Here is a 14,090-nt window from a genome sequence, read left to right as displayed (position 1 = left end):
CCGCTGAGCTGACAAGAGCATCACTGGGCAAGGAGACAAGAGCATCACTGGGTGAGCAGGAAGGTTACCTGAGCTGATGGAGGGGTGGGGCATTGTATGAGGAGAGAGGACAGGTCAACACATACACAGTTTGCTGTTTTATTTATTTCCTCTAGCTTTTACAGCTCAGACATTGTCTTGCTTTCACTGGCTGTTTCATTGACCTGTGGAAGTACATCTTGAAAATTCTTTAAGTTTTAAAGTAAAATATCACTCTGTAGTTAAAGTTAAAATGAAAAATCTTAATGGATGTGTCACATTTGAGACGGACATACTTTATCTCAGTAAGCTCAGCTAGACTAATTTATTCTCAGTGTTGGGCAGACTTCTGTTTCTTCAGTCACACGTCAGAACAAGGAGTTGGCTCACTCCAGGGTACGTGCTCATCCTTTTCCTCACTGTCTTAATTGTTACTTCTATTTCTAGTTCTTTTATTTGAAGTAGAAATCTTGAGTTGAACTCTCATAAACTGCATGCTAAAATATGTAAACTTGTACTCTAAAACTATAAATGAGTTGGTTTCTCAAAATTGAAAAATATCTAAGCTAAGGATGACCCATCATTGGGGTCAACCATCTCTCTACCTGTTGGTAACCATGATGATAGAATCATTTAACTGAATTCATCTGTGTAAGTTTAGGACATCATTAAGGTTTCAAAGTGGAACCATGGTCCTTGAAGTGAGCAGATTGTGAAAAATGTTGAAAGCCTTAGAGTAGTTGTTTCACTCAAGGGTGGCATCCAAGGAAAAAGAAATGCAGTTACCAAGGGTAAGAGCCAGGTCAGAAGGGAGTGATCTGGGATCCTGAGAGCCTGGAGGCATGTATTCATGAGGAGTGAGGTACGTGTGAAAGGGTCTAATTCAGGCCATGAAAGGGCAGGGGATGGAGGTAGACCAAAGATTGACACAAAACAGGTTGAGTTCAAAAGGTTGAGGCTATTTGGGGCCCAGAGTTTGCTGTTGATGGTCTAACGTGTGACTGACTTGTTGTAAAGGATGCACAGCAGACCATAACTCAGGTAAGTCAGACCCAGTGTTCATGGCCTGGGTGTCCTGGTGGGAATGCGTTGCTGACCCAGAGTATGACTTGGGCACAAGAGCAAGCCTGAAAGTATCTCTACCCAGCACTGATGGGTCAAGGCAGAGGGTTGAAAGTAATTTCTTGTCTGATACAAGGACTGAGTGTCAATGTTAGGTTCACAGCACTGCTGCAGAATGGAGTCCACAGAATGAGAGTCGAATTGCTGGTGCACAGTTCATCTTAAGAAGACTCTGACTACACACACGTTGATATTCTCAGGAGAAAGTAGCTTTGGAAGACAATGTAAGTCCCTAGAAGTGTGTGTGTGTGTGTGTGTGTGTGTGTGTGTGTGTGTGTGTGTGTGTGTTACAAAGTAGGTGGAAAATTTGAAGCTACACAAACTTGATGTCTATGGACCAATTAGGGAACTTTCAGGAAAATGTGACTGGGAAGAAGTAACACAAGTGCCAGACAGGGTATATTAGTAAGTTCCTAGAACTCAAATTTTCTTGCATTACTACAGTTAAAAGGAAAAAATAAGGGGAACAAATGGCAATTTACACATATTTATTTTTCAGTTAAAAACATTAAAAAGAAAAAAGGTATTTTAAACCAGACAAATAGAAAACCACATAGTGTCAGCATAAAGGACAGAATATTTAGACATTTACATTATCCATATTTAGCTTCAAAGGCTTAAAAATATCTTCACTGGCATATAGCTGTAAGTATATATATATTTGTATTTATCTATTAAACATAATAGACAAATATAAATATATTTTATATTTATTTATCTATTAAATATAAAGACATTTAATTTTAATTTTGTGAGACTATTTTCAAGTCCTACTTTTTGTGAATTTGAATGATTTGGTCGTAGCTTAACGACATTTGTCAAATCTTATGGAATATTCATCTCTGGGATGTAGGTGTCTCCTGGAACCCAGGTGCAGGAATGCAGCCAAATTCATGAAACAAGCACCAGAGATCACAAATCTCCAGGATCTCCCTCCATCTCCGACACTTCCACCTGTGAATGTTCCACACCCCTCTCTTTCTGCAAACCAGCCTTTTCCACTGCTCCCCCAAGGCAGAAGAGGGTGGTACCCTACGTCTATGATGTGTCCTGTCTCCTCCATGTGATGGAGAAGCTCAGGCTTAGACAGGACCCCCTTGGTATGGATTCCAGGCCCCCAGGGAAGGGGCTCTGATCAGCTTAATTCAAATGAGGCTTCACACCTGGCTCCGAGAGATCATGGTAGAACTATGTGCCCTGGGAACAACTCAATTGTCCTATAATAATTTGTTGGTGACATGGGGGAGGTGGGTAAGTAAGAAAGTGTCTAGAGAAGGAAAACCATGAGTTGGACCTACACTGACAAAGGTATGTACTCCAAGGGGATAGGGAGGATTTTTGAGCAGTATCACAGAGACTGGTCTTATCCACTGCCCTTCCTACCTAAATAGAGACCTGTCCATAATTCTGAGAAGAAGAGGGTTAAGTATAATAAAGTAATTTTTATGCAAAGTATAAAATGTATACATGCAGGGCGAACACACAGCAGCATTCTTGGAATGTGACTGTGACCAGGGCAGACCAAAGGAATGTGGTTGTGTGTGTGTGTGTGAGTGTGAGGCATCAGCAAGTATGCTGATCCTTGGCTGAGTGACTACATTGTAGCAGCTGTACAGTCCTTCAGTACCATGCCCTTCAGTAGGAAGTAGCTTCATGGGTGACATCAATAAACCAGTGAATGTGACTGTTTAACAGGAAGGAAAGAAAAGTGTCAGATGCCATATGACAACTGAGGGGACATGCTCAGGAAAACATGAAACTAACTCTTAGGTTCTTTAAAATGACCTGGGAGTCGAGTTGGGATGTGGAGGTCCTGGCTGTTTTTCAGTAGCAGCATCCAGTGAGGTGCAGATCCCTGGCACAGGTAACTTCAGATGAAGCTCAAAACCATCTTTCTCGTCTCTCTCTGTTCAGCATGGAGTTGAGGGACTGGCCACCATGGCACATCCTAGTCCTCTGGTCCTTCTTAATAAGTGTTGACTTAAAAAAATGGCACAACGTGAGAGTTGCGAGTTAAGTTTTATTTGGGGCAAAATGAGGACTGCAGCCCGGGAGACAGCATCCCAGATAGCTCTGAGAAACTGCTCCAAAGAGGCAGGGGGGAAGGTCAGTATATATGTGATTTTGTTGAAGGGGGAGAACATGCAATTAAGCATGTATATATATATATATATATATATATATATATATATATATATATATATATATATATATTTTTTTTTTTTTTTTTTTTTTTTGCAATCTGCAGGCCTCTCGCTGTTGCGGCCTCTCCCGTTGCAGAGCACAGGCTCCGGACGCGCAGGCTGAGCGGCCATGGCTCACGGGCGCAGCCGCTCCGCGACATGTGGGATCTTCCCGGACCGGGGCACGAACCCGCGTCCCCTGCATCGTCAGGCGGACTCTCAACCACTGCGCCACCAGGGGAAGCCCCAAGCACATATTTTTTACGGAATTTTTCTGCTAGTCTCGTGCAGGTTACTGCTAGTCACGAGGAGCAGTTGTCACCACGAAGGATTTTAGTGTTTTTCTAATTATGAGGAGATTCAAGAATTGGGCTCATAAAATTGCCTCCTGAAAATATCTATCTGAAGAAGTGTTCTGCCAGTTTTTCCCAGAGCACAGAGTGCCTCATTTCTGCTCTCCACCTGAACTCCTTTCAGGGGTGCTGAAAGTCAGCAGCTGCAGCAGCACTTGATTTAATCCTTGTAGAGGTAGATGGCAAGTGCCAGTGGAAAATGCCAATTTGCAGTTGACATAAGCAGCCATCCTTGGAGTCCTTAGCCTTTTGAATCTACTAATCTGCTACGGTTATTTGCTTCCTTCCAAAGCTGAAAAGAGGTAATTGTTTTTTTTCCTTCTCAGGGACAACAATGACACACTTTCCAGTATGAACCCAGGAGGCCACATGGTAGGTTTGGAGTTTGGGCACAGGATTGTAATCTTGACTTGCAGTAAGCACCTGAGGTTCTGAGCCTCCTCTCACATACCTTGATTACACAATACCGAGCCAGAAGGTTCTAGTCCAGACCCATTTAAGAGAAATAAGTTATTCTTCTAATCTTTGAATTCTCCAACTGCAGAGCAAGAGTGCTTTCCTTTTCTATATCCTCTCCAGGAAATACTTTTCAAAATCAAAGGAGACATCAGAAATGTGAAAGGAATTGTGCTGTTGTACTTAGTAACTAACCAGTTGAGTGTGTTCAGAGAATCAGATTTCCCAAAGCCTCTGCAAACGTTAAATCACTTGCCAGGTTTTCATAGAGACAAGGATCCTAAACCAAAGCCCACTATTTTTAAACAAGACTGATGAAGCTAAGATAAATAAGGAAGAGGGAGAGGAGAGAGGCCAAGATGAGAATTCAGGGCGCACCCTGCTCTCTATGGCTTCGCTTCTGCTGATGAAACAGAAAGTGTTGGGGATCTATAGGATGGAAAGGAGGGGTTATCAGGTCCCCATTTGATTTAAGGAAAAGGAAAATCACCTAGACTAAGAGGTTAGCAGATTAATAGCTTAAATAGATAGAAGGTAGAATTTTTGAAAGATAACCTTCAATCAGAAAAATACGAAACTAATAGGTTGAAGCATTTTACCCTAAGAAGTAAAGTTGCTAAAAATTCTCTTGGGTATTGAAAAGACTAGAGTCTTCAGTGAGGAATACATGCTTAGTTTGTACCTTGGTAAGACCAAGAGCAAAATGAATGAGGAAACTGTGCTCTTTACTTGTGCTCTTGTTCTTTATTTAATGACTCCTGAGAAACAGTAAGTGACTGAATATATACACAGCTAATTTCAAAGTTGTATTTTGGATAAAGTGCTTATCTAATTAATAATATGTAGGCCCCTTTATCCTTCAACTTTATAGAGACCCAAAGTGGTCTTCTACCACTGATCATGATTTAGTAGCAACTGAGAGTAAATACTCTTACCTTTCAGCATACCTATCTGGACAGAGACACCCAATTTTAAAATATTTTAGAAATGTGAAGTAAAGTACCAACATAAGCAATAAGGATTTTGGTAATTAAGAAAGAAATGGATTTATAGAAATATAATGGTTAACTCTACAATGAGCTATAAAAATAATGATAATATTAATTTTCAATGACATTTTAGGGACATGAACTTGGTACCAACATATGTCATCATATTCAATCCCTTCTAAAAGCCTATGAGGTCTTCTGCCCATTTTTTGATTGGGTTGTTTGTTTTTTTAATATTAAGTTGCATGAGCTCTTTGTATACTTTGGAAAGTAATCCCTTGTCAGAAAGACAAATATATGATAGCACTTATATGTGGAATCTAATAAAAAATGATACAAATGAACTTATTTACAAAACAGAAACAGACTCACAGATCTAGAATTCAAACTTATGGTTCCAAAGGGGAAACGTGGGAGGAGGGATAAACTAGGAGATTGGAATTAACATATACACATTACTGTATATAAAACAGATAATCGACAAGGACCTACTGTATAGCACAGGGAACTCTACTCAATATTCTATAATGACCTATATGAGAAAAGAATCTGAAAAAGAATGGATATATACATGTATAAAAATAACTGATTCACTTTGCTGTACACCTGAAACTAACATAACACTGTAAATCACCTATACTCCAATAAATTAAAAAAAATAAATAAATAAACCTATAAGGTAGATAGTTAATTGTTTCTTTGCCCCCCTACAAAAAAAAAAAAAATGAGATGTTAAGAATTTAGCCCAAGGAAACATTACTAGAAAATCATGGTGGAGTTGCATCTCACGCTTGGGTCAATCTGACCCCACACTGCCCATGGTTGCACTCACCTCTTAGCATGGGCCAAACACACAGGAATTCTTGCACATCATGCCCAGGCATGGACCCAGTTCTATTTAGGTCTCACTTTGAATCTACTGACTTTCCACTGCCAGTCCACATGTTTGCCATCAACAGTTGCTATCTGTGACTTTCTTGTGACCCTGGAAATCCCCTTGCTGAGGCTAAGTGACCGACAGCAAAGTGGAAAGTTTGGTGAGAGGATGGCTGCAATTTCTTTCAATTTGTTTTGTTTGTCATTCTGGTCCTTTGTACATGCCACACTACACTAAACTTCATAGAAAATAGGGAGATGCACTCATTTGCATAACTTTAGCATGCATCAGTGTATTTCAGAGTAGTAAACTGAAGCGTGACTTGTGATAAATAGGAATGAAAGAAAACACCATATGTGAAATTTCTTTGCAAATTGTGAATGCAGACCAAGTAGATTTGAAAGCCCCATCTTGAACCTTGCCAGCAATGAGTTAGCAATAGAAGTTAGCATTTTTGAAAACCATCAGGGAGGAAATATTTGGCTGGTATAAAGCACAGCTCCCATGAGTCAAAGGTTATATTATTATATTCATTTAATCATGTATTCATTTTTCAGATATATTTGGGCAGATATTGGGCTTGTATTTAAGATCGAACAATACATAAAACAAATATTTGACTTGAAAATATCACAGCAGAGTAAAAGTGACAGACACATATACAAACAATAACAATGCTGCTGCAGAAGCATTATTACGGAGGTAAGTCTAAGTAGCAGGGCATCTAACAAGGAGTGGCAATGTTGAAGGAGACGGATTCTCCCCTCCTCACTAATTACTCTGCTATCACCCCTCTGTGGAAATCAAACCATTACATAAAGACTCTAAAGTTATTTTTTTTAATTCTGAGCCTTATTGCAAATATTAATGTGCTGCCTTGCCTTCCTGCTGAGTTGAATAAGAATGATGGCAAATGATAAGAAAATCACTGATATTCCCTAGCTGGTAAGTGTTTTCCTGTATGTTTAGTTTTTTAGCCCATATGCTACATTTATCTGCACCTTCTTCGCCTTAACTGTTTGGATGATTTACTTCTATTAGGGAATCTAGGGGGAAAGTGAGCCATAAACTGAGCATTTCTTAAACTACGGCCCAAAGCTGAGACTCTGTGGGGATGCTGTGTCTATATTCATAATGGATTTCAGAGGGGATTACAGAACTGAGAAGCTTAGGAGACATACACTTACCATAAGCCTACAGCTGGCTGCACATTTAGGGAAGGAGGAGATGGAACCAGTGAGCTTCAGGGCGGGAGCCTCACTGGAGGTGTAGGGCATATTGAGCCCGGGCTTATAACCACATCTACCTGCCTTAAAATCCTGGTGCTGGGCTCCCTGGTGGCGCAGTGGTTGAGAGTCCGCCTGCTGATGCAGGGACACGGGTTCGTGCCCCGGTCCGGGAAGATCCCACATGCCGTGGAGCGGCTGGGCCCGTGAGCCATGGCCACTGAGCTTGCGCGTCCGGAGCCTGTGCTCCACCACTGGAGAGGCCACAACAGTGAGAGGCCCGTGTACTGCAAAAAAAAAAAAAATCCTGGTGTTTCCAGTTGAATAATAATAACACTAACAGTAATAATAATAGCTGTAACAGTAATTATAATAACAGTAATAATAACATGATGACAACAATAGTAATAACAATAAATAATAGTAACAACAGTAATGACAATAACAGTAATAATAATAACCAAGGCATACACATGAATAAATTCAGGTAAAGCCCTTAGAACAGTGCCTGGCACACTGTTGTATAAAAATTTGCTATTATTATTATTACCACTACCACCATTATCATTATTAATAATACAGAATGAAGAAAAAAAGTAAATATATATTTATATTTTTATAGGTATATGTGTGTGTGTTTAAGCCAAGTCCTCCTACTACCTCTTTTTTCTGAAACTGTTCCCTCCTTTATTCTTGTATAGGTGCATCCTTCTCTTAGCTGTTGGGACATATATCTTCATTTTAAAACATACTTGCTGACAATGGTGGCTAGAGAAGAAAAAAATGGAAGGGTAGTAATTCTCTCATGGCATGAGATGAGATTGAGTCAGGACCTTTCATTATGATCACTAGAGATGGGAAGGAAAGAGACTCAGCATTGAGAGTGTTCAAGTACAGATTCTCCCTCCAATCAATCCCTCATCCATGGGAAGCTCTCCTTCCAACTGTCCCGTAGTTGTCTTTTGACCAAGTTGGGAGAAATAGGACATTTTCAGCATTTCTTTTGGGCCATGATATGAGTTGACACACTACCAAATTATATACCTTAGTATCAAGCGCAGTTTCTGCAGGCAGGAGATGCTTAGAAACTTGTTGTGGCTGAATGATGACTCCATGTCTCCATAACCAAAGTGTTTCTCCATCTTTGAAGCTTGGTAAAGAAGAGTCATAGAGAGCAAGCCTAGAGTTCTCATCCAGGGCTATCATGTCAAGAGGAAGCCCTGACTCAAGAACATGGCTGGTTTGGACCACAAAGCAGGTATCAGGCTGGATATTACTGTAGAGCTGAATGTGGCAGGAGTTCACCATCTGACGTCATCAGATTCCTCTCATCCTTAGCCTGCCTGCTCTATTCAGAGTCCATGCCTTTAAAACAGCTTCCTGGGATTTCCCTGGTGGTCCAGTGGTTAACAATTCACCTTCCAATACAGGGGGACATGGGTTTGATCCCTGGTTGGGGAACTAAGATCCCACATGCCACAGGGCAACCAAGCCCCTGCACTACAACTAGAGAAGCCTGCATGCCTCAATGAAGAAGAACCTGCGTTCCACAGTGAAGACCCAGTGCAGCCAAAAAAACCCCAACTTTCTAACAATTTGACCACTTGTGTAACTCACCTGTAGGGTTGGGTAACAGAGTCCAAACTCCTACATTTTCTGAGATATAATGCTATATTGGTAATGCATGCATCCATATTCAGTTTCATGTATCTCATTATTGTGACCTGAGTTAGTTCTTATGAGTGAGGTTCGTGTGAATCAGCCTCCTTATGTCTAGTTTCCTCTGGGACACTGAAAAGATAAATAAAACAAAAAATTAAAAAATGAAGTGACCAAATTTGTGAAGCTGACAGCCAGACTCTCAATCTTAGGGATTATCCTGCAATGTCTTTGTCTTACTCTGGTCTTATCTTCAAAACACAGACTAGTCAGGTGTTAAGTCCTCAGGTGTATGGGGGCAGGGAGAATTAGAGTAGGAAATGGTGCATGTCTGCTTCCTTGAATGAGTGAGAGTTCTCTGCTTGTTGGTTGACACTAGTTCACTGGCTAATACTAGATAGCAAGCAGCCAAACTGGCCACCTCATAGGGAGCAGGTAAAGTTCATTGGAGGGTATAGCTGAGACCCATTCCACTGTACCACCGGTCTCTATGGCACACAGTCTAGTCCTGGGCTCACCTCCTCTACCACTTTCTAAGCCTCCACCCACTGTGGGGTTCTATCATGGACCCTTTTTTCTCCAGGTCTTCTTAAGCTGGAAACTAACTTCCCTTTTTGGGCTACATGTTCAGCAAGCTTCTGCAGTGCCCACACAACTCCTGGAGAGCTCAGCTGGCAAAGGGAAGGGCTACATCCTACTCTCCTTCCTAGCCTTGGCATCTCTCCGCAATTCTATATGCTTTGCCCAGATAGCACAGATGAGCAGGTCTATTGCTCCAGAGATGTCCATCCAAAAACTTGATGGGTAATTCTTGTGGTCTTTTATTCTTTGGTTTGGAGATGGAGAGATGCACTTTCTGAGCCAAGAATGCATTGGTGCTTCTGTTTTCCTGTTCCACAGGAGCTGTCTCTAAATGTGTGTATCTTAATAAACTTAGAATGTGGAATCCTCTGAGATTTTTATCCTCAGATTTAGTTCTTGGCTACAGTTCTGAGACAAGAAAAATCTCTCTTGAGTCCTGTTACTTTTATAGTATATACTTTTAACCCTCTCTTGGAGCCTTAACCCCTTTGCCATTTCTGACACTAACTTTCAGGAGGTGTGTGACCCAGATAGGCCCAGGACACAAATGATATACTTAGTGTAAGGATATGGGCTATACTGAAAAATATTTATGAAGCACTGGAATTTATTTTTGTTATTGGCTAAAAGAGATCAATATAGCCTTTTACTCATCCATTTGTTCCACATAATATTTTTTTAATTTTTATTTTATATTGGAGTATAGTTGATTTACAATATTGTGTTAGTTTCAGGTGTACAGCAAAGTGATTCAGATATATATATATATATATACCACATATATCTATTCTTTTTCAGATTCTTTTCCCATATAATTTATTACAGAGTATTGAGTATATTTCCCTGTGACATACAGTTGGTTCTTGATGATTATTTATTTTATATACGGTAGTATGTATATGTTAAGTCCAACCTTCTAATTTATCCCTCCCCTCCACATAAATTTACTGAAGGTCTGCCATTCACCAGACACCAGTGCTGAAAAGATGCAAGAAGTTACTACCATCATTTGGGAGAAAGATAATTTGAGTATCAAGAGACCACAGGGGAGAAGGTGATCTACTAACCCTGGAGGGTAGGAACAGGAAGAAAACTTCTTTCCCAGAAGCTGCAAACATCACGTTTAATCTTCAAAGAAAGGGAAGAGAGGAGTTTAAAGACAAAAGCTTGGGTGACACCAACTTTTCAGAGATTTGAAAAAGAATTGAAACTCAGTTCAGAGAAAGAAAAGAATAGGAATGGTGACTATCCAGATAAGACAGCATGGTGCTACAAGAGTCAGTAAGGAGAAAGCTTCAAGAACCAGAAGGAAGGTTAATAGCATCAAGTGCTCTAGAAAAGCCAAGGAGGACGAGAAATGAGCCAGAGGGTGGTGGGTGGGTGGGGGCATTTAGGAAGCTACAGGTAGCCTTTGAGGGAGCAATTTAGTAGAAAAAGAAGAAGGATGAAGCTAAATTGCAGTGGGATAAAAATTAGTGAGTGGCCAGAGAGGAAACAAAACACTTTTTTTGTGTGTTTTGTTTGCTTTGTGTGTTTTGTTTGTTTCTTTACACATTCTTTTTTCTTATATTCTTTTCCATTATGTTTTATTATAGGATATTGAATATAGTTCTCTGTGCTATTCAGTATGGCAGCTGTTATATATAGAAACAAAACATTTTTTTTTTTAAGTTTCTTTAAGGAGTTTGGCAGGACAAGGAGGAAAATGGTGACACTGGTGAGAACCATTTTTTTACATTAAATAATGAAGAGACTGAATGTGTTGGAAAGCAGAGGTGGAGGGGCAACTGAAGATGAAGAGATAAAGCTGGAATTGAAGGAATGAGATCCTAGAAGGAACAGGAAGGTGTGAGATTCAATGGAAGACAGTCATGCTAAGAAGCAGTAGAAGGGATAAATTGGGAGACTGGGATTGACACATTCACACTAACGTATATAAAATAGATAATCAACAAGGACCTACTCTATAGCACAGGGAACTCTACTCAATATTCTGTAATGGCCTATATGGGAAAAGAATCTTAAAAAAAAGTGGATATATGTATATGCATAACTGATTCACTTTTCTGTAACCTGAAACTACCACAACATTGTAAATCACCTGTACTCCAATAAAAATTTAAAAAAAAAAAACGGAGCAGTGATTCATACTACCAAGAGGAAACAAAACCATCTGCTTTATTCTTTGCATCAAAAATTAGAACTGACATAATTCCTCATCTTCTCAAAACACACTCTCAGTGTTATCCTGTTACTTAAGGTATTGACTTCCAGGAGGGAAATTCTCCCTTATTTTTATTCCTTTAAAATAGTTCTCAGTTAAAATGTGAGTGATTAATAAGGGTCAATAAGCCCCTAGAAGCAATGAGTCTAAAGTCAGAGATAAAGAGAGGCAATAACACATTAGTTCACGTCCAAGTTTGCCACAACACTGCTGTTTCCTCTGGCTCAGAAGTTTACAGTTTCAGGATATGTAGAGAGAGGTAAGTGTTCACCCAAACACCAAGGGAAAGGTGGGGATAATTACATGACAACATTTTCTCTTTTCAGAAAGCTATAATTGAGCTTTCAGAAGGTTTCACTTCATAGAGTTTAGTACAAAGAAACATGAGTGAAAAATAGGTCCAAGGTGGCCTCTCCCATAGAAAAGTCTGTGGGTGGGGGGAAAAGAAAACAGGAATAGAGTGTGTCTACCGGTAATGACAAATCAGAAATATTTTTGCACTGGCCCCTCAACTCCATGATGTATTCTGCTGTTTTGAGGGCAAGAAGCATGAGATAAGACAAATGTGTAATTACTTCTTGACCCACTCTTCCTAGTTTTCCATTTTCACGAGATGCCACAATTCATTATTTGCATTGATATATACAGATGGATGGGGACGCTTCGTTGATATTCATTTATTCAGCAGTCTGTTATCTATATTTAATGGAATACCAGACTGTGGCATAATAAACTATTTAGAAAGATAGCTGCTGTGTACACAGGGGTTATTGCTTGCATAACCTGTACTTATTTTTCATTACAAAACTAAAAGAGCAAAGCATAATTCATAGAAGCAAATGAAGTTAACATTTAATGGCTTGAGAAATGATACTATGAGCTTGTATTTTATCAGGCACTGGATGGCTGTAAAATAAAGGAAAGGAGTCCCCCCAAAATTGCTAAATAAAAAGCCCTTTTTTAGGGCTTCCCTGGTGGCGCAGCGATTGAGAGTCCGCCTGCCGATGCAGGGGACACGGATTCGTGCCCCGGTCCGGGAAGATCCCACATGCCACATGCCGCGGAGCGGCTGGGCCCGTGAGCCATGGCCGCTGAGCCTGCGCGTCCCGAGCCTGTGCTCCGCGACGGGAGAGACCACAACAGTGAGAGGCCTACGTACCGCAAAAAAAAAAAAAAAAAAAAAAAAAAAGCCGTTTCTTAGTGCACTGTGAAATATGGAGACCAAAGCAAATGATGAGATTCTACTTCATCAGGTACTAACTAGTCCCGTAATTGGCCTGACTTGAGGCTATGGGAGCTGTTTGCCTCTCAGAGGCAGCCTCTACATGAGATCATGTCATGCGCTCAAAGTCTGGAAGGGTCTTCCTGCTGGCTGAGAGCTTAGGACACTTCATCCTGAACACACCTGCTGAATACCCACCAGTGCCACGAAAGCCTAGGGGATCAGGTGTGGAGACTAATGTCACCAGGAGTCTGTGATGAGCAGAATGTAAGTCCCCACTTGTCCCTGAAGCATCAGCTTCATGAAAGGCCAGCGTCATGGCTCACAAATGCTGCCCTGCAGTGGAGTGCAAGTCTGGCATAATCTTTTATGAGTTTGTAGCAAAATTAAAATCATAAGGACAACGGTACGAGTTTTTCAGATAGTTAAATTTATTCAATTTAAAGAACTTTAACTTTTCTGAAATTATGTTTTTCCAAGTTTGTTCTAACTAATTGTTTCTATCATGAAATAATAATGGTAATAGATGGTAGGGGTGATTGCCTTTTTCATGTGACCAAGTAAACAAAATGTCTGTTCTCAGGAAATCCAAAATTCTTGGAATCATGGATTTAGATTTCTCATTCTCAAAAGGTGATTAATTTCTGTATGCAGAAACCATCTTGGTATTCATAGAAATGACTACAAATTATACTTTCTTTAACCTATGTCCAACTTCACTTATGAGGTGCCATTATTTTGTCTTCTCTTACCAATATTTCTCCATTTATAAAAGTATGGCTGATAGGAGAATATTTACATATATTATGCATTTTATGACCCCTCATCTTCTCCACACACCAGCAATTTCCTTTGACATAGTATATCAATAAATTGTACGATTACACCATCTATTATAGCTTTTGGGGGTTAGAAACAATAGCAGCAATAAGGCATTGGTTTTATTTCCATGATAGCATTTCTTTCTTTTCTTGTGGTCCAGGAAGTAGAAGCACATGTTTGATTGTGCCATGAGTTAACAACATGCTAGGGATGTGCCCTTATCAGACATCTGCAACAATGGGAATATCCACAGCTATAGCTGAAGGCCTATATAATGCTTAAAGTCACCAATCATGCTTAAAAACAGGATTTCAGATACCTTTACTTATTTTCAACCCATCTTTAGGTCTTTTTGTT

This window comes from Orcinus orca, chromosome 7, assembly GCF_937001465.1.
Source record: "Orcinus orca chromosome 7, mOrcOrc1.1, whole genome shotgun sequence".
NCBI lineage: Eukaryota > Metazoa > Chordata > Mammalia > Artiodactyla > Delphinidae > Orcinus > Orcinus orca.
The sequence above is the reverse complement of the archived record's forward strand: the minus strand, read 5'-3'. Positions refer to the sequence as shown.